The sequence below is a fragment of the Haliotis asinina genome, chromosome 12 (genome assembly GCF_037392515.1).
Source record: "Haliotis asinina isolate JCU_RB_2024 chromosome 12, JCU_Hal_asi_v2, whole genome shotgun sequence".
Lineage (NCBI taxonomy): Eukaryota > Metazoa > Mollusca > Gastropoda > Lepetellida > Haliotidae > Haliotis > Haliotis asinina.
In genome coordinates, this window is record NC_090291.1 from 42,390,402 (window position 1) to 42,410,159 (window position 19,758).

At 40.4% G+C, this 19,758-nt stretch overlaps 2 protein-coding genes across 2 annotated transcripts in view; both read right to left on the reverse strand.

The window, feature by feature from the left end:
• LOC137258520 (thyrotropin-releasing hormone receptor-like) overlaps positions 1-4,335 on the reverse strand; it is a 66,279-nt gene extending 61,944 nt beyond the window's left edge. Inside the window, exon 1 of the mRNA XM_067796223.1 lies at positions 4,283-4,335. The gene's annotated coding sequence lies outside the window, so the exon portion shown is untranslated. The remainder of the gene's footprint in view (positions 1-4,282) is intronic.
• LOC137258516 (sorting nexin-16-like) overlaps positions 1-19,758 on the reverse strand; it is a 252,850-nt gene that overhangs the window by 190,146 nt on the left and 42,946 nt on the right. The window lies entirely within an intron of this gene.

Here is a 19,758-nt window from a genome sequence, read left to right on the forward strand (position 1 = left end):
CGGGCACTCTCCTGATCTGCGCCAAGAGATCAGGAGGTACCAAACCAAGGGCACCGAGAACAATGGGGAGCCTGACGACAGTGTACTTGGGATGCAAGCGAGACATTTCAAAGGCGAGATCCGCATATTTATCATGCTTTTCCTGAATCTTGCCAATCACATTGCTGTCAAAAGGGACAGAAAATTCAATGATATGAATAATTTCATTGGTTTTATCAAAAGGGACAAGATCAGGTTTGTTAGCTGGAATTCGTCTCAGGCTGTATATTGGCCTATTCCAGAGAAGTTTGAAAGCATCATTTTCCAGGACGCCCTGGACATGTTCAGGGTCATACCATGGATGGACCTCGGAGTCAAAGCCACAGGCATGGCGGAGACGATAATAAAAGCAGCGAGCCATGCCATCATGTCTTTTAAGATATGCTGTTTGTGCCAAGGAAGGGCATCCACTGACAAGGTGTTGGACAGTCTCTGTAAATTCATTGCAAAGACGACATTTCATATTGATGTTTTCTTTAAAAATCACATTCTGGCGATTTCGAGTGGGAAGTGACTGGTCCTGAGCAGCAAAAAGGAAGCCCTCAGTTTCAAATTTGAGACCAGCCGACTTCATCCAGGCGAAGGAGTCGGTTGGATTGCTGTTCTGTTCCACACACTGCATATACACACGATGCAGTGGCTTCTCAGACAGCTTCTCCACAAAGGACCGACTCTGGGCAGACTTGGTGAAAGACTTCACCTGGTTTACTCCCATCACTGTACCGTCCAGCAGTACATCGCCATCAACAAAATCAACTTCAAATTTCAAATTTGGCACGCTTAAAGTAGCTGTGGAATTCCTTGCTTTCATCATGAATCTTAACGTGCATCACCAGAGGATCATCTGACAAATAAATATGTGCAAAAGTACACAATAAAATTATGTCATGAAGAGCTTCCACATTAATCAAACCCCGACCTCCTGAATTGATTGGCATATAAAAACGATTAAGAGAGGAACGAGGGTTCATTATTAAATAGTTTATTATTTGTAAAGATACTCACATATATGAGCATCAGTAAACATAAAACAAAACCTCAATATGTACATGTATAATGTTAATCAGGGTAAACTAGAAACCAGTGCTGGACGTTGAACATACGAAAATGGAGCAACTTCACGCCACAATTGATGATTTAAACAATGGATCATACGCATAATTATGAGATGGCTGGTGATATACAACCCTTTGTGTTGCGTAACTCATGCCTTGACACGTCAAACACCCCCCGTCTACTCCCCCCCCAAAAAAAACAACATCAAAAGACCCAACCAAACAACCAAACAAACAAACAAAAAACAAAAACAAAAACAAAAAAAACCAAACCAAACAAAACAAAACAAAACAAAAAAACCCAAAAAACAAAAACAAAACAAAAAAACAACACAAAACAAAAAAGAAAAACCCAACAAAACAAAACAAACAAAAACTATTAACTTAGTTATCTCTACAAAAGACATAAACATTGTCTGTGACTTTGCGTTGCCCAAAACGAACTTTGCGCCAAATATGGACAATCTCAACACGTCTTCACGTCGAATCTGAGAGCCAGAAAGGAGCTCAACAGGCGGTCCACATCATGATGAGGTTGGTAATACCCAGTCAGAACCTAAAGCTAGTTTCCGTCCTTATTATCACAGACGTTTCTCTAATGATGAATCTTTTGGAAGATCAACAATGTGAATATTTGAATATTTCCGTCTTTTCCAAAGGCCGCAACCAACAATGGGTTTACAAATGACAAGAATATTAGTTGGAAAGGATCTTACAGGAGCAAGTACCAGCTTCACTTGACGTTCGCAATCTATTTGTGATTGACCCATGCACACAATACATGTAGACAATATCTTGCTCTTCGGACACATGTGTCGTTATTCAAGGCCAAGAAAACAATCGGAAATTAGTTTTCAGGCTCAGCACCTGCCTCAACCCTTGGATATGTTTCATCACATATTAAACCCTACTCAGTTTAGTGACACCGGAGTTGAAACCCATTTTCGTGATTAGTTTAACTCATGTACTGATGGACGTGCAAGCGTGGATTAGCTCGACTCTTATCATTAGTTTGAAATCCAGATGGTTTAGCGCCGGATGTTCAGATTTGCAAATGTTTGATAAATTGGTGGACTGTTGGTTTTAATACCAGCAACCCTAGTTACACATACATGTTGTAATGACATGCGACATAAGAGCAACAATTACGCTTTTGGGAGACATTTCCTATAATTATGGAAACTGTTTCTTCACTTGTATTTTCGTATGGAACAAGCTCGTGTTTTCGAGACACCGACCATGGTCTGAGTTATTGAACTGCTCAAGAACATAAATTGGCAACATTTGTACAGAACCATGGGACTCGTGGTTCAGATGCAAAGTACGGACACTTGCTTCGTTCAAACCTGATACGAACGTTTTCAACCCTTTGGGGTCTATGTAATGAATGTAACATTGTCAACAAAAACGTACTGTGATCTTTTGTGCTGTGGTTTTTGTTCACAGAGCCGATACATACTTCTGTTCGGTTGATTGTGCCGTTCGCGACTTCATAACCACGGTGCCACAGTGTACAACACAACCCAAGCGCTATGGTCATCGCAAGTCCCATACCTCAATATAGACTACGGCAATCTTTACCGTCAAGACCCAGATTTTCGAAGCTCTCTTAGCGCTAAGATAGTCATAAGCTAATGTTAATGTATGGCACTCACGACTACCTTCGCCCTAAAAGAGCTTCGACAATCTAGGCCCAGGCTGTTTTGTACAACGACATCCACGGTCTCCTTTGACAGGGCACTAGGGTGATCGTACGTCACAAAGGTAACCTTTGTGCAATGTTAAGGAATGGGAGTTAAGGTTAACCTTACTAGAGACTGCTTCGTGAAAGGTGCCAGAATTCTATATCAATCTGGTGCTTGTCTCATACAAGAGGATATATATATATATGTGCTTGTTATGTTCAGGTGGGGAGGTCGCATCAGTTCTTAATCGAGTCGTGCGTTTGTCCGTGTATGCCTGTGTGCTTGTTTGCGTGTGTTCTTGCGTGCGCGCGTGGCTGCGTGTACTAATCAGTGCATATGACTGGATAGTTCGAAATTTGCTGCAGTTCTATCAGATATCCAACTCAAATACCCTGAACCCAACAGTACTGCTTTTATCCCATTAACGTCGAACACCGGGAAGGTTAACATAAAGTGTCAGATTGTAAAATCCTTTGGTTTGACGCGGGAATCGAACATCTGACCTTATGTTTTCTGGATATAAATCCATCACATAAGGGCCCCAATGTGATGATCAGTGTTTCAGAATTATTCCACAAAAAATCCTCACCAATGAAACTCGCACCATCGATTTTTTTCACAGCTTTTCATCCTCGTTTTTGAACTGAATCTGATGATAACGAGTTTCTGCCTGAGAATTTGCGTATAGTTGCAATCATCTATGCTGGCGTCTACATGTAAAGGGATTCATTGATAGGGTGTTTGAAACTGAACATACACCTGAATATACACACGACAGCTTTACCATTGTGTGTGTCAGTTGATATAAATATATCAATATTATATATACATTTGGATACAAAGCATGTTTTTCTGTATTCTTGTTCCATTGCTTTGCCAATTGTTAGGCAGACATTATTTTATTTCGCTGTTGGACCTCAACCTTACACCAAGCAGATAATTAAAAATTTTGTTTGCAAGTTTTTAGTGTCGGCGTTTGTAATGGATGAAATCGTGCTTACGAGAAACAGTTTTTGGGGGCAGGTATTGTTTAGTAAAATCATAAAATGTGTAAATTTACAGTGAATCATTTGATTTATTACAAAACTTGAAGAAATATTTCATAACCGACGAACTTCAGCATTTCAACATTTGGAAGTTTCAACACAGGAGTAAGCTCTTGGACTCTTGCGCCAGCATCATTTCCATATGGTCAGTGTATGTTAATATGTCATAGATATTTTTAGACAATGGAGCGTTATAGACAATAAAATAAATGAACGTTGTAGAACGTTTAATGCTCTTTTCATGGGAAGTCAACGCTTGATATTTCATACTGCTCTTAAAACTCGAGCCACTGAACAACCCGTTAGTGTGAGTGCGCTTACTTGTGCTGTTATCAGCAGATCATGATCAATGTACCTGCTTGGAACAATACGTTTCTGCCATATGTCATGTTACCTAGATGATACCAGAAAGCAATTGTTCAATTGGCAAAGATAATATATTGACTTCATGGCTTACCTGTATTCTGGAATTAGTGTGGCGTTTAGAGCTCCAGTCGGATCCACTGCGAGCGTTTCTTTCCAGGTTTTTGGGTAATGTACTCATGAATAATATCCTTCCAATCAGGCAATAGAGCACAGCGGCAATGATAAAGGGAATGACATAAAAGATGATTAGGTCTGTCATGAAATACACAAGGTAAGACGCTCGATGCAAGCGGAAGTCACACTTTTCAATAGTAAGTCCGTTCAGCTGTTGGATGGACTGGACATCTGTAAGCCCCAACCAAGGACAACAGTAGGTAAGAGTCATCAACCACAGAACTCCTATGATCCTTTTGGCCCGTGAAACCGTACAAATAGTTTGGGCCCTCATCGGATGACATATCGCAATGTAACGCTCGATTGTAAAAGCAGTGATAGACAACGATGATGCGTTTACACCAACAAACTGGAAAAATATCAAAATTGAACACAAGGCCCTCCCAAAAGGCCATTCGTTTACTTGAAAGAACGGTTCTGGGATGGAAGGCAGAGTTGCTGAAAGCAAGACAATGCAATCAGCCACTGCGAGACTGAGAAGGTAGCAGTTAGTCGTGGTATGCATGCTCCGGGTGCGCGCGATCACAATCACCACCAACGTGTTGCCAACGAAACCTACGATGAACACGATGGCACTTAATGTCGCTGCTATAATCCTAAAATCTGCAGAATAGTACACAGGGAGAGCAAGGGCCTTGGTTGAGTTGGCATCCAGAGACTCATTTTGGTCCATATCCGAGTAGTGAACTGAATAGTCAGTTGGGGTCTGGTTAATGAGTAAACTGTGATTAAAGGTCGCCTGGTCGGTGGACCTTGGGACCCCTTGTGCCATTTCCATCACCGAATGCTGGGTAGCTTGCTTACGCTCCCGCTATTCATCCTCTGTAGAGAACGGCGATGAGCTTCGCTGTGACTATCGCAGTGGCTAGAGTTGAATGAAGGCCTGCTCGACGGAACGCTCGCTCTTTCGCTCGCTTCCACTCATTGGAGCTGCTAGTGGCTGCATCGCTGTCTACGTCGCGCTGAGAGCTCGAGGTAGACAGCTATCCTTGAGAGGCCGATCGCGCTGGACGAATCACAAAACATTGGAGGAAGTTATGTTCTGGACATCTGAAATGCGAGGTATCAAAGGTATTAATTTCAAGATGATAAAACGTACATGACGGGTTTTCAGATTACTGTATTAAAAAATACATCTGCTTTCCCAAGAGGTGGTTCAGGCACTAATTGCGGAACTTGATTTGATAGTTAATACTTATCTTGTCGGTATACTTCTTTTCAAAATGGAAACTAATTGTATTGATGTCTGTATTAATACGTTTTTGGAATCATCAATTATGAATGTTTCTTCTGCGTTTGTACAAATTACCTGTCTAATACAGTTCATCGACCGATGGACAGATTTATCGCTTGAGGAAATGCTAGACTTAAGTACAGGTTTCTATTCGTGTCCATAAGACACAGAATAACGCCGAGTTAACTGTTATTACCGGAGTGTCTATAATCATTGTAGAACATCCTATTAATGACAGGGTTAGTAGGTATATAGCGTGTGTTACTGCAATAATCCTTTAGGATGCTGTTGGGAGCATCGAAGAATAATGTCTGAGAATAACGGATTGTAATTATGCTGTTATGATTAGCCAGTGGGTTATATTGATATGTTCATGATAATAATCATCATTAAATACCATTTAGATAGACCTCAATGCGATTTATGTGAGCGTGCGTGCGTGTGTGGTCGTGTCCGTTTGTGTGGGTGGGTGTCTGTCTCCCTTTCTCTGCGTGCGTGTGTGTGTGCGTGCATGTGTCTGTGTTTTAGACGATTCAGGCCTGCTTCCTTGGAATCAGAAATCATAGGTTCGAATCCCAAGTGTGCTCACTGATTCAGCATCTATGCTAATACATTGTGACGTACATTAAAACAACTTTAAAACCAGCGCTCAAAGCCACCGAAAATTTACTACGTGAAGTACAAGAATACGGTATCAGATGTATTGTGTTGGACTTTCACAGCAAATCGACCAACATATGCACAGTATGGACAAACTGAACACCATTATCAGAGCAAATCTGGAATATTGATAATCGTCTGGCAAAGTGTAGAGAGGGAGGCGCGTTTAAGGGGCTAGTGTGATCAAATGATTGCGATATGTGACAATTCCCCTGAGGAGGTGCAACAATCCCCACGCTGACATACGAGCCAATCTTAGACACAGAAACTGCATTAAAAATATGAAAATGTGCAACACCTGGATTTAGTGACGCCTGACGCTGATATTTTAAAATCAATGAAACCATATTCATGGTCGTTGATAGTAACTAGCCATTCACTGAATAAATGTGTCAACCATATGGATGCGTCTTTCACATCTTCACAATTGTCCCTGGCCATTCTATAGATATGATTTCTCAACATCTGTTTCAAAACACCACAACGTTGCCACAGACAAAGGTGTTGTTGAACTCATGCCATTGTGGAGGATTCAGCGCGAGCGTTTTTAGTATGTTTTTAGTTGATTGTTGATTAGTTGATTTGCCGAATTTTCATAGTTGGTTGAAACTTTAAAAATTCGGGGCAGCAACATCAGCAACAACGATTTCAGATCATTTGATGAGACGACGGTTAATCTTTCACTGATATATTTTTTTCGATTTGAACCGAGCTCTCTCGGATTTGATCCCTCTTCCTGGACAATTTGCATGCTTAAGACACAAGAGTATGTAGTAATACCGGTTTTTAAATCATACTATTTCGCACAGATAAATGGTTTAGTTAAATTACAAATAGTATAATACCTGCTTGCGTATGTTATGATTTGAGGCATGCGACCCATGTTGTCATACATGTATTGAATATAGGTTAGCCTATGGTTAATGTTTGCTTGTCACGCCGAAGACCTGGGTTCGATTCCCTGCATGGGTACAATGTTTGGAGGCGTTTCTGGTGTCCTCCGCCGTGATATTGCTGGAGTATTGCTGAAAGCGGCATAGAACTCACTCATTGACTACACACGTACCAGTGTGCGGCAGGATACGCTGATCATTCGTGTAACTGTTTGAATATTATTTATTAACAGAGAAGTTTGAGATATGGTACTTTCTAAAACTGTTAACATGTCTAATGCTGATTTAATGACCTGGATATTTATCATCATGTATAGATAAGGGATATTAATCTTCATTGGGTTTTGGTTTTAATTCCGATTGGTTATTGTTTAAAGGTTGTTGTTCTGTTGTTCTAACCTTCAGCGAAAATACACCACCGTCTCAAACCTCGAATAAACAACTGGAAGGGTTCTATGGATATACAACCTCTGTATTATTAATAGAGAGCCTGACCCCCCGATACCGTTAGATCACCCGGTCCTGTTATACCACCCGATCCCGTTAGACCACACGATACCGTTAGACCACACGATCCCGTTAGTCAAGCATGGATTGACGAGTACAGTACTGGACAGAAACATCAATGCACTACTGTTTTTGTCGATATGAGGCTCCCCAAAACAATACATCTATTTACAAATCATTTATAACTGCCAAGTACTCTGCATTAAACTACTTGTTACATTGCTGTGAACACATGCAAATATTAAGAGTCTTCAAGGACGAGTTCATGCTGATTTTCTAGAATTTCCTTCTTGGCTATTAACATCGAAATCTTCAGACGGCCCCAGGTTTGAAAGTTTCTTATCAGAAATATGCCACCTGTGCTTGCCTATCAGAGTTTTAGAAACAAATGATTCAGGGCTGTGATTCACAGTGAGTGAGTGAGGTTTTACGCCGCTTTTAGCTATATTACAATAATCACTGCGGGGGCCACAGAAATGGGCTTCATACATTGTACCCATGTGGGGAATCGAACCCGGTCTTTATCGTGACAAGTGAACGTTGTAACCACTAGGCCAACCTAGTGTCCGTCATCTGAGAAAAGGGAGTGAATACGAAATTGTAAAATAGCATTGTGACGGAATACAAATACTATAGTACCCGTATTATCGGAAAACGTACCATATCGTGGTTTCATCGTATTGTTTTGCCTCAAAATATTAGTGGCGCCGTTATGTGGCCATAGCCGACCAGGGACACGGTCAGATGTCATTGTATTTGACCACATTCGTGACTGAAGTGAGTCAGCAAATATTTACTTAATACTACTGATATTCCCGACAACAGCAATCTATGGACCATACGTAGTATAAAAATATTCAACACAATGGCTTGCTGACGTCAATTTAGAAACAGGATTTAATTCTCATAAATCATACAAAATGACACAAAAGATACAAATATGATCATGCAATGCAGTGTGTCAATTGGTATTTACATTACATTATCAAGTGCTTGAAACAAATGGACAGTTAGAATATGGATGGAAGGTATTTAAAGAGGGTGAATATCCCGAGAGGGATGGTCAGATTTCAAGAACAAAATGTATTTTCAATTTCACTATTACTACAAAAAAGACGTGGGAGAATATTCTTTCAACCCCCATCAACAGATGTACGTAATAAAATACATGAAATACGCTAGCCTAAGGTATAACATGATATTTACAACTCTAATATTATATTTACTGGTGTATGTTAACCTTTATGCCGTATCACCAGTTTCTGAGGTTGCATGTTTTGTATTTGTCTTTTCGTTGACCATATACTTTATTTCAATCGTAGGCTGATCAAATATTAGGATCATTTTATGTAAAGAGTACTACATGCATTTGAATGAATTTTGAAGGGTCCATCGTTGTAAAATAACGTTTCAACATTTTATACAATTTCCTTTGTGACCGATATTAGTGACTCATTGAGACACACTACGAGTCCATACATTAAACATTAGACAGAACTTGTACACCTGTCAGCTATTGCCGACAGATGTATACCCACACCGCCTATCACTTGGTTACTGAGGCTTGCAATAAGTTAAACAGCTGTTGATGAGCGCTTGAAGAATACTGCCATCTGTGATCATGGTTATCAAAACGCACATATGAGCTAGGACAATATCAGAGGAGCCCAAAGATGCAATACGTAGACATCTGTTATTTTATCTTAAATATTTTTATCACAGGTTTAAATAACGTTTACATTGTTCGAAATCTGTCTACAACTGTGTTAAATCAGCTGTCGTGTTGTCATATTCTGCTCGTTAATATTTTTAGTACTTTTGTTAATACGTTTATGGATACGCTTACGGAGAAAACGGACTCCAGCGAAAACGGACCACCAAAATCGAGAAAACGGCGACCGTGCTGGAGAGAACGTCCTCCGAACCTAGAGAAAACAACCTCTGTGCCTGTAGAAAACGGCCAATATGTTTGCACCAAGATCAAAGGAGATAATATATATCATAAATGATAGAGATATACTTCATTGCGGATAAGCTTTCAAACATGGATTGACTGTATTTTGTGATTTGTTTTAGCGATTAATCTTTGAAGATTGATTGGTGAGCTATGGTCGCTTTCTCGTAACAATATTTTGTCCGTTTTCACTATAACCCATCAATACAAATGAGTGAGCGGGTGAGTGAGTGAGATTTATCGTGCTGTGAGCCTTATTCCAGATATATCTCAGTGTGTCAATGAGAAAGGTCTGAGCGAAGCAGGTTCCGGGTGTGAGGTTCACAGCATAGAAACGTAATAACCGCAGAGAACCTGGATGAGAACCCACAAATGAGCCTTGAATGGCGGAACCCTAGACGACTTCGCCACCAGTGAACCTCAGTCAGTGTGAACTTATCAGCAGAACTTTCCGAAATACTTACGCTTGACATTCTCTACTTAGGCATGCATTATATGTACCTGTGTCTTTTCACGCGAACTATGGACCTGGACCTGCATATATCTGTGATAGGATACACACATTGCCGCAAACATCTAGCCTCGTAACTAATAGATATTGATTCATAAACATACACACGTGACTTAGACGAAACCCTACACACGACTCTTGGCAATATGTCTTGCGACATCCCTTGTTTTCCATTACATGATTGGGTTGGGTATTCCCTTGCATGTGCAGATCTAACTAGTGAAGATCCGGGATGGAATTGATCTTCAGCAATCAACGCCTGCTGGGTTGGACGTAAAACTAAACTCAATCAACTCACCTTGCATATGCAATATGCAGCGCACATGGCGTTCGGGGAAAAGAGAGATGGACTTCACACGTTGTGCCCTTGTGGAGAATCGATCCAAGAATAACCAGTTTAAGTGATTCCATGTAATCAGCGTGTTATGCTGTACCCTCGTCAGTGACGCTTCCGTTTTTGAATCACATTTATGCTATTCAATCCTTTAAACATCAACGATGTTTATGTTACAGCTTTATCCTGTCCCAAACAGGGTTGGATGATGAGTCAGTCAGACATTTGTAACATGCAGATCCTAATTCTCACGCCTTGTTAACTATTTTTGGCTATTGGTCAAATGTTTGCTTGACTATAGCACTCGTGGAGCGCTGTACAACTGCCCCCAGACATTCGAACGGTTGTGATGTCCTACTGTGGCCTTAATCTTCATTTTTCACCACGTCGACTTGACCACTTTCTTTATATATACGAGATGACATATTAAAACTCATGCAGTACAGATATGTTCATGTACGGAGGGGCGTGAGCAGGCAGTGTGTCTGAATATCAGAACCATATATAAGTAGATTATAGCTATTACTATAACATATATTAGCTATATCTGGCCGTGATGGGATTGATGAAAACCATTGAAAATCAACAACTGCGTTGGTTTAAAATTCTTGGATGGGCTTTGTGGTCATGCCAACAAGAAATCGTCTCTGTTGGTGACACGAAACCAGAAATCTGTATCATAGTCCAACACTTTGTGGCTGAGCATCAATCACTGAATGTTTGTGCAGACATGGTCTGGGATCGTGCTAAAGATGTCTCACCTGACCGAGTAGAGGAAATTGTTGCACAGTTTAGATTTCAATGAATTACGCCTGTTGAGCGTTTCACCAGAAAATATATTCAAACAAACACTTACCAATTCCACTGGCCCCATCTAGAATTCCTGCATCCATACACGAATTTGGCAGGAGATATGTAGATGCCTAATGCATTCCGTTGCTTGACATGTCACACCCGACATGGAGCCAGGGCATGTTTTTAACTCTCTGGCCTGCTCGCGCTGAAATGTCGTCTTCAGCTCATATCGTCTTCGAATGTATGGCCGATGTTCGAGACAGATCGCAAGATCAATAAAATCAAATACAAAGATCGTAGCTTTTTTCTGAAGTCAAGGAACGTGCATGAGACTAATTGTACTAGAACATCTTACCCAGCAACAGTGCCTTCTGTACACACTGTAATTCATAAATGCCAGACACCAATATCTTGTTCTTGAACAGACTGTGGCAGATTGTATATTCCATATCTTAAGCACATATCATCTTGGTATGACACATAGGCTCCGATACAGTTGGATCCCCTGCCTCAAGGCCTGCGCAAAATGAGCGACTGTGAAAGCAAAGTGGATCATCTGATTCTGGCTGCATCATAAGCAGGCGTCTATAAATCTACAGACGTTGCTAGGTTATGTAAATTAAAGTACGAATTCTGGATTCCTCTGCCAAGACACATGTACAAGATACTCTGCATGATTTTGACTTACATACAGTCTAATTGAAGAAAATGATTCTCTTCTTCGAGCTCATCAGCAAAAAAATCCGAGCTGTATATTATCCAATACAATCCGTAAATCAGAACCTTTACAGACATTAATGAAGCATAATTCAGCATCTGATAATATTTGTTTTCAGATTTACAGCATGAGGAATATTTTTTCCAAAGGTCCTCCTTGATTTATGGTACGAGAGAGAGAGAGAGAGAGAGAGAGAGAGAGAGAGAGGGAGACAGACAGACAGACAAACAGAGAGAGAGAGAGAGAGAGAGAGAGAGAGAGAGACGGAGAGAGAGAGAGAATATATTCATAAGGAACAGCCACCGGTTGCAGAAGATCAATTTTAGTACGGATCGTGGGTTCAGAACTGTCATTGTACTACGTTACTGAATTTCTACGAAATCCAATTCATATGACTGTATAATTGTTCGTATTTATGGCGATTTTTATGTTGCACATCATCCAAAGTGCCCTTTCATCTGCAACAATTATCTTGAAACAGGATATAATCTTGTCTTACTCAACGTTAATGTTCTTCAAGGCAGTGGGTTCAGCTGAAGATAGACATGACATTAGCCGAATGAAGTAATATGAAACAAATCAACTCATGTCAACAACAATGTTGAGATGTATATGTGACACCTACAATCTCTCTGATGAGACTTTTCATTGGATTCACAGGGATATTGTCAAGATTGCCAGACACAAGATCTATTTCCATACACGAAGAGGGAGTAAGCGAGTTTAGGTTTATGCCGCTATTAGCAATATTCCATAAATATCACGGAGAAGGACATCAGAAATGGACTTCACACATGATTGTACCCACTTGGAGAATCGAACCTAAGTCTTCTGCGTGACGAGTAAACACGTTAACTACAAGGCTATCCTGTGATCACTTGAATCATGCCATAAGAGGCGACTAACGGAATGGGGTGGTCAGACTCGCTGACCTGGTTGACACGTCATCATATTGTATCCAAACTGCGCAGATCGATGTCCATGCTGTTGATCACTGGATTGTCTGGTCCAGACTCGATTTTATACAGACCGCCTCCATATAGCTGGCATATTGCTGAGTGTGGCGTGAACCTAAACAAACCCATCATGAAAGAATCACAGCCAAGCATATCCATATTCACCTGTCACGAATATGCCGAGACTCTGACTCGATCGACAAGCTCCCATGGGTTTATGTGAACTATTGACTTGCCCTTGCAGGTGTTTGTGACAGTTACAAGACACAGTGATCATGCTGGGAAACACATGGCATCTCAGCATTGGATGGCGATCACTCATGAACACATGTGCTGGTGAATCGTACAAGCGACTGTTTTCAGTCGAAATGTCTCCAATCGCTGTTTGGGAATCTCTGCAATTGAATACAGCATATTAGGTAATTCAAAATTAGCATATCGGAGTAGTTTTAAAGTTCACACCACGCACATTGACCACAGAGCTGTATATTTAATAGTGCCACTATACATGACAGGTTTTATCGACGTTAGACCCTGCTATGTACTGTGTTCAGGTATCTGTCAAACAGCACTGCAGAACTAACGTACTTGCGGACAACTACAATCTCTCTCCCTCTATCTCTCTCAATCTCTCTTCGGTCTATCAATTGTACCATAAATCAAGCATCTTTTGAAAAATATTCTTCCTCATTTCATGTTGTAAATCTGAAAACAAATATTATCTGATGCTGAATTATGCTTCATTAATTTGTATAAAGGTTCAGATTTACGGATTGTATTGGTTAATATAAAGCTTGGATTCCTTTGCTGATGACCTCGAAGAAGGGAATGATTTTCTTCAATGAGACTATAAAAGTCAACATCATGCAGAGTATTTATTTCAGCCAAAAAATTAAAATAGTTTGTTATACATTCCGGCTAAATTTAGTGACAATCGCCAGTAGGTATAGGGGTGAGTGAGTGAGCGAGTACTGTTTTACGCCGCTTTTAGCAGTATTCCAGCCATATCACGGCCGGGTATACCACAAATGGGCTTGAGATATTGTAGCCATGTGGGGAATCGAATCCGGATCGTGACGAGCGAACGCTTTAACCACTAGGCTACCCCACCGCCCCTGTAACTATTAGGGTGACATAATGGTGCGATGTAGGTACATTTAGCTGAGGAATCGTAAGCAATGGTGCCTGGTATGGTGACCAAAGCGGGAGGGTTGCTCTCGATCTATTGTTTGATGATTCAAGTTGAAACAGTTGATTTCTTGGAAGTTCTGCTGTTATATATTATTTCTGGTGTCCATGATATTGCTATAATATTTGCTAAAACGATACCATGTTCAGAATCCAATCCATCTTGTCTAGTTATCGCGATAAACTTTCGAATCGTGCTTTTGTATCATAAAATACGGTAATCCGTCATCGTATTTATTAATGATCTTTCCTTGTATATATTTCACCCCTCACCTCTTCCCCACCAAATAATCCATTATCACTTGTCATTTACACCAAAAAAAATATTGATTGTGATTCTGACCAATATTTGAGCTACAATGTTGTGTTAAATTAACAAATATATTGGATGAAATGTAAATTAACATGTATGTGATAAAATCGGATTGGTTTAATAGGTAAACGGTACAGTTGACCGCTTACATTTATATACTGTAAGGCCGTACAATGAAACATATCTTTGTTATTGAATCTTTGTTATTGATACCATTCAGTGGACACTTGTTGATATTAAATGCTTATAATGTTGTGAAAAAGACGTGCAGGGGATACGGTTTTTGTGATTGTGGAACTGCCGCCTTCTGTAAGGTAGAAGTATCATTGAAGAAGAGCATTTTACCACAGTCTGGTCGCACGAAACCAACAAATGCCGTCAGTAAAGACTTTGATATATATATTACAACTGACCAGGTATTTCAAGTTGACTTGTGATTTGGTTTACGTTTATAACACCTTTAACAATATTCTAGCAATGTCATCGCAGGGGACACAGAAATAGGTTTCACGCATTGTACCCGTGTCCTGAATCGAACCTGGGTTTTCGGCGTGTCGAGAGAAAGCTTAACCGTTAGGCTACCCCATTCCCCGCTAAATCATGTGATTACATATGTGTCGCTGAACGCCACAAGACGTCAGGTATGTACACTTTCAACCGTACTATAATTGTTTTTCAAGTTCATACAACGAGTACACCCGTACCAAACATTCTCATACAGCGTGAATCTTAAAGACACGTAATAAAACGATATATTTCGTGCACATGAATTTATTATCAACTTGGAAAATGAACAAAACAACAAACATTTACTGAAGAGCAAAAGAAAAAATTCTCTAGCTTTTTTGTCAAGTCTTTAAATAGAAGATATAAACATGAACGCTTACATGTATGAGATTTCATTTTTTTCGAAAATTGCTTTTCTTTTGCTGTCAGTGTATTTCTACGCAAATATACAAGGTTTATGCATAAGTACATAAGGTGATTGGAGAATAATGACGTTTCACCATTGGAACAAAAGCCATTTCTTGTTGCCTGTGCACTTGATGGATCGAGCAATTTTTAGGGGACACAAAATAGTTTTTGCTGATAATCTTGTTATTGTCCTCGTCTTAATGAGGTTCTTCCATTATTACAGGTGATCATGGTTTAAAACAACTTTACAACTTGTAAAAGCTTGGTTAAGTTGATCTTGTGTAAATATTGTTTTATAGTGATCGTGGAATATCAACATTGTTTACGGTGAGCATAGGGTGTCAACATTGTTTAAGGTGATCATGAGGTGTAAACATTGAGGTGATGTCAGTATCCTTTAAGGTGATCATGGGATGTCAGTATCCTTTCAGGTGATCATGGGGTGTAGTTATTGAGGTGATCATGGGGTGTAAACGTTGAGGCTATCATGGGGTGTAAATATCAGCCAAGGCGACCATGATGTGTAAATTCTGACCTGAGTAATCATGGGGTCGAAATATTGTTTAAGGTTAACATTAGGGGCAAACATCTGTCAAGGTGACGATGGGGCGTAAATACTGCCAAGCTGATTATGCAGTGCAAACATTGGCCTGAGTGAAATCATGTTTAAGGTTATCATTGTGTGCAAACATCGGCCAAGGTGATCATGGGGCGTAAATATTGGTCAAGTTGATCATGGAGTGTAAACATTGGCCTGGGTGATTATTGGCTGCGAACATCGGTGAAGGTGATCATGGGGTGTAAATATTGGTCAAGTTAGTAATGCACTCATAATACGTTGGGGATATTGCTAAAAGCCACGAATACCATTCCCATTAACACAGCCACGGTATCTCATTAAGTTGTGCAATTGGTTTCGTAACGCCTCGTGGTTTCAGTAACTCTACAGTGAATAACAATTTGAAACGTTTTCCTGAAAGCGAATCATTTGTGTCTAGACTATGTGGGTTTTATTTATTTGTGTCCGATTTATCCAAACTCCAGTGCCCCACCGTGGGCTGCTCCTTGTAATAACCCCAAACGCTATGTCGAAAGCTATTTTTGATTCCTTATTCCACACACTGGTGAATACCGCTGTTCAGAGTTATATATAAAACTGCAGAGAGATTTTAGCAGAGATCTCTTGTTAAGGTGGAAATGGTTTTATGGCATTAATTTGCATCATGACTGGATCATCCACGGTCTTGTGAAACTAGAGGAATAAAACTCCGTCATAGTCACTGAGTGATGGCGAGTGGTCACGTGTACAGTTCTTTCTTCACAATACTGTTGAAGTTACCTATGGGCAACACAAGTGACGATACTGTTTTGATTAATTCAATTGGGGTGTTGTCCCACTTTGAAGCAGGCGTTTTTAAAGCAAGCGATTTCATCGCAACGTGCCTGAGTCCACAAAGTCGTTTATGGGTACCCGGTAGGGTGAGTGACTGTCGACAATCTGGCATCTCAAATGCTACTTTGATGACATTCTCCCCAAGAAACTGAAAATAAATGTGCATATTGATCCACTGCAGAGGGTGAACGGATGTAGTTTTACCTCGGGTTTAGCAATATTCAAGCAACGTCACGGCGAAGGGCAGTAGAAATGGGCTTCACACAATCTACCCATACGTGACGTCATCCTCATCCATAAAAGTGGCTTCATCACTATCCAGATAGATGGGTGACATCATCACCATTACAATACACAACAGCGAAACCTTGAAACTTCCATTCAGGTTGGTCGTGTGGATCACACAGGTTCGGATCGTTAGATTTTTCAATTAGCAGACCAAGGGCTAAATATCCGTGAGGTATAACTGATGTTGAATAATTGATCGACACTAATTGCCCAATGTGTTTCTTGGGGCGCATCTCCACTACAAAAGCAGCCATATTAATGCTACAACGGCGCAAGTACCTGTTTCCATTTTATTGTTTCTTTAGAATGCCGGGATTTTGGACGTGGTTCAGACCAGGGTCCCAAACCATCATTGCCTATTCTACTCAACACGTTAATATAGTGACTGCGACTGACAACTGAATATCAAGGCTGGAGGGGTGCTCATACGGGAATTAACTTTTGCTTTGCATAGGTTCGTTGGAGCATGAACCTTTCTAGTGTCAGGGCCTAACTGTGTGAACAACTGAACGCCTCAACACTCCAAGAATGACGTACAAATGGCGACCATGACAGACGTAACAGGAGCCACTTCCCAAGTTGTTCATGAACCTGTAGCGATAATAAATGTTAGTCATTTTGGATAAGGTGCCTTTCATATGAAGGTGATTTTAAAGATATGTGAGACATATTAAGTAAATTAAGAAAATATGTTTGTAGACTGTCACTGTTAATAATGATCGAATCAACCGTTTGGATCAATGGATGTGCATTCCTCAGATTTGTTCACCATGAGCAGTGAAAGAGAGGATATCATTGAACGGTCACGCACTGACACAATCTGACATCCAAAGTTACGCCCAACTTCATGTTCAGGTGTGTAAATGTTTAGAATGACGTCTGTGTTTATTCCAGCGAGCAAATTTCCATAGGAATGTGGGCGTGGACGAAGACGCATGAATTCGCTCTTAAAGAATAAACAGAAGTTGTCCATAAAAAGTGTCATGCATTCATGTTCATCCAAATTCTAAATGGGGGCATGGTAGGCGAGCTGGTTAAAGCGCCAGGCTAGTCACCCAGCGAGCTTGAGGTGACGGCATCAACCCCACCTGTGACCGGGTGTAAAAACCTTGGAGTCATCTTTGTGTGCGGACTTTTTCTGCACTTAAAAGAACCCACGAATCTGTTGATATATGACCAGATGGTGGTCACGTGAATACATGCAAAACACCTAATTGCGGTGACAGCAACGTGCAGTAAACATGGACTGTGCTGTGACTGTGTGTCCCAGTCCACCCAGCTGTAAATGGGTACCTGGTAAGGATGGGGAAGACACATTAACTCGGTGCGCCTAGTGACTGCAAGGGCTGTATGGTCCCCAGGGAGTTGAGGTTTATAATTGCGCCGTCAGAAACTGACATCCAGAGATGGAGGGAAGAACAAAGTGCCTTTGAGCAGGTGATCTGGATACTAGCGCTATATAAACAAATGTCATATAAAAAAATAAATAAATGCCTTTCAGTAATATAGTCCGTCACTTTTCACGTCATGTTTACATCGTGGAAAACAGGTTGACCTCATATTGTGATATAAGTTTCACGCTCATATCACCAGCCTCGAGTGAGTGAGTTTAGCTTTACGCCGCACTCAGCAATATGGACTATTGTCCAGCTAAGTCCGGTCTTTAAATAATCAAGTCTGTGTCAACCAAATAAGCAAACCTGACCATTCAATTCCATTAGTCGCCTCTTACGACAAGCAGTGTCGCCTTTCATGGCACGCGTAGCCTATATCGCAAAGCTGCATGTCCTGTAAAGCTGCATATCCTGTAATGCTGCATGTCCTGTAAAGCTGCATGTCCTGTAAAGCGGCATGTCCTGTAAAGCTGCATGTCCTGTAAAGGTCACATTAAATGATAATATTCCTATGATCATTTAACACACAAAGTGTCCCGGTTCTGCACCAAGGTATTTGTAACTTTTCACTTTCACTTAAGTGGGAACTAGTGAAGATGTGGGTCATAACTGGGCTTCAGTAACCCATGTTTATCAGATGAGGTGACTAACGGGATCGGGTGGGTAGGCTCGCTGACATAGTTGATACATGTTAACATATCCCAATTGCGTAGATCATGTTGTTGGTCTCTGGGTTGTCTGATCCAGGATCGATTATTTACAGACGACCACCATGTATCTGGAATATTACTGCAGTCAAACTAAATTTTCTTCCTCTCTCAAGTAAGAAACGTCAAAGACATATGTACCTGTCTTCCAAATCTGTCTGGTCCTAACCAATGGCAGGCGTTACACGTCACGTAAATCAGCTATGGAACGTGTCAGATGTCTGAATAAGCTGCATTGTTGTGTCAGTAGTTTAAACAAATTCAATAATAATACCTGTGGACAGGCAAAAAAGCTAACATATCAACATAAATGCATAAAAGATATATGCTGAACCTCAAATGCTGTGACAATATGACGATCAATTATATTTTTTGGACGAATTGGTGACAAAAATGGATCGTATTGTGAAGCGTGATATTAAAAATCGAATTGTGGTAAAAGATATATTTTTATGATCTAAAAATTTCCATACGACAAGCTATCGCTATTATTTTTTTTTCTTCTTTGCCAATCTGTCAAATGTTTATGAAAGGTTCTTGACGCCATCACTCATTAATGCTAAACTAAAACAAGATTTCAAGAAATGTCATTCGCGGGCGAATAACTCGATTTTGTTTTGGATAAAGTGATCT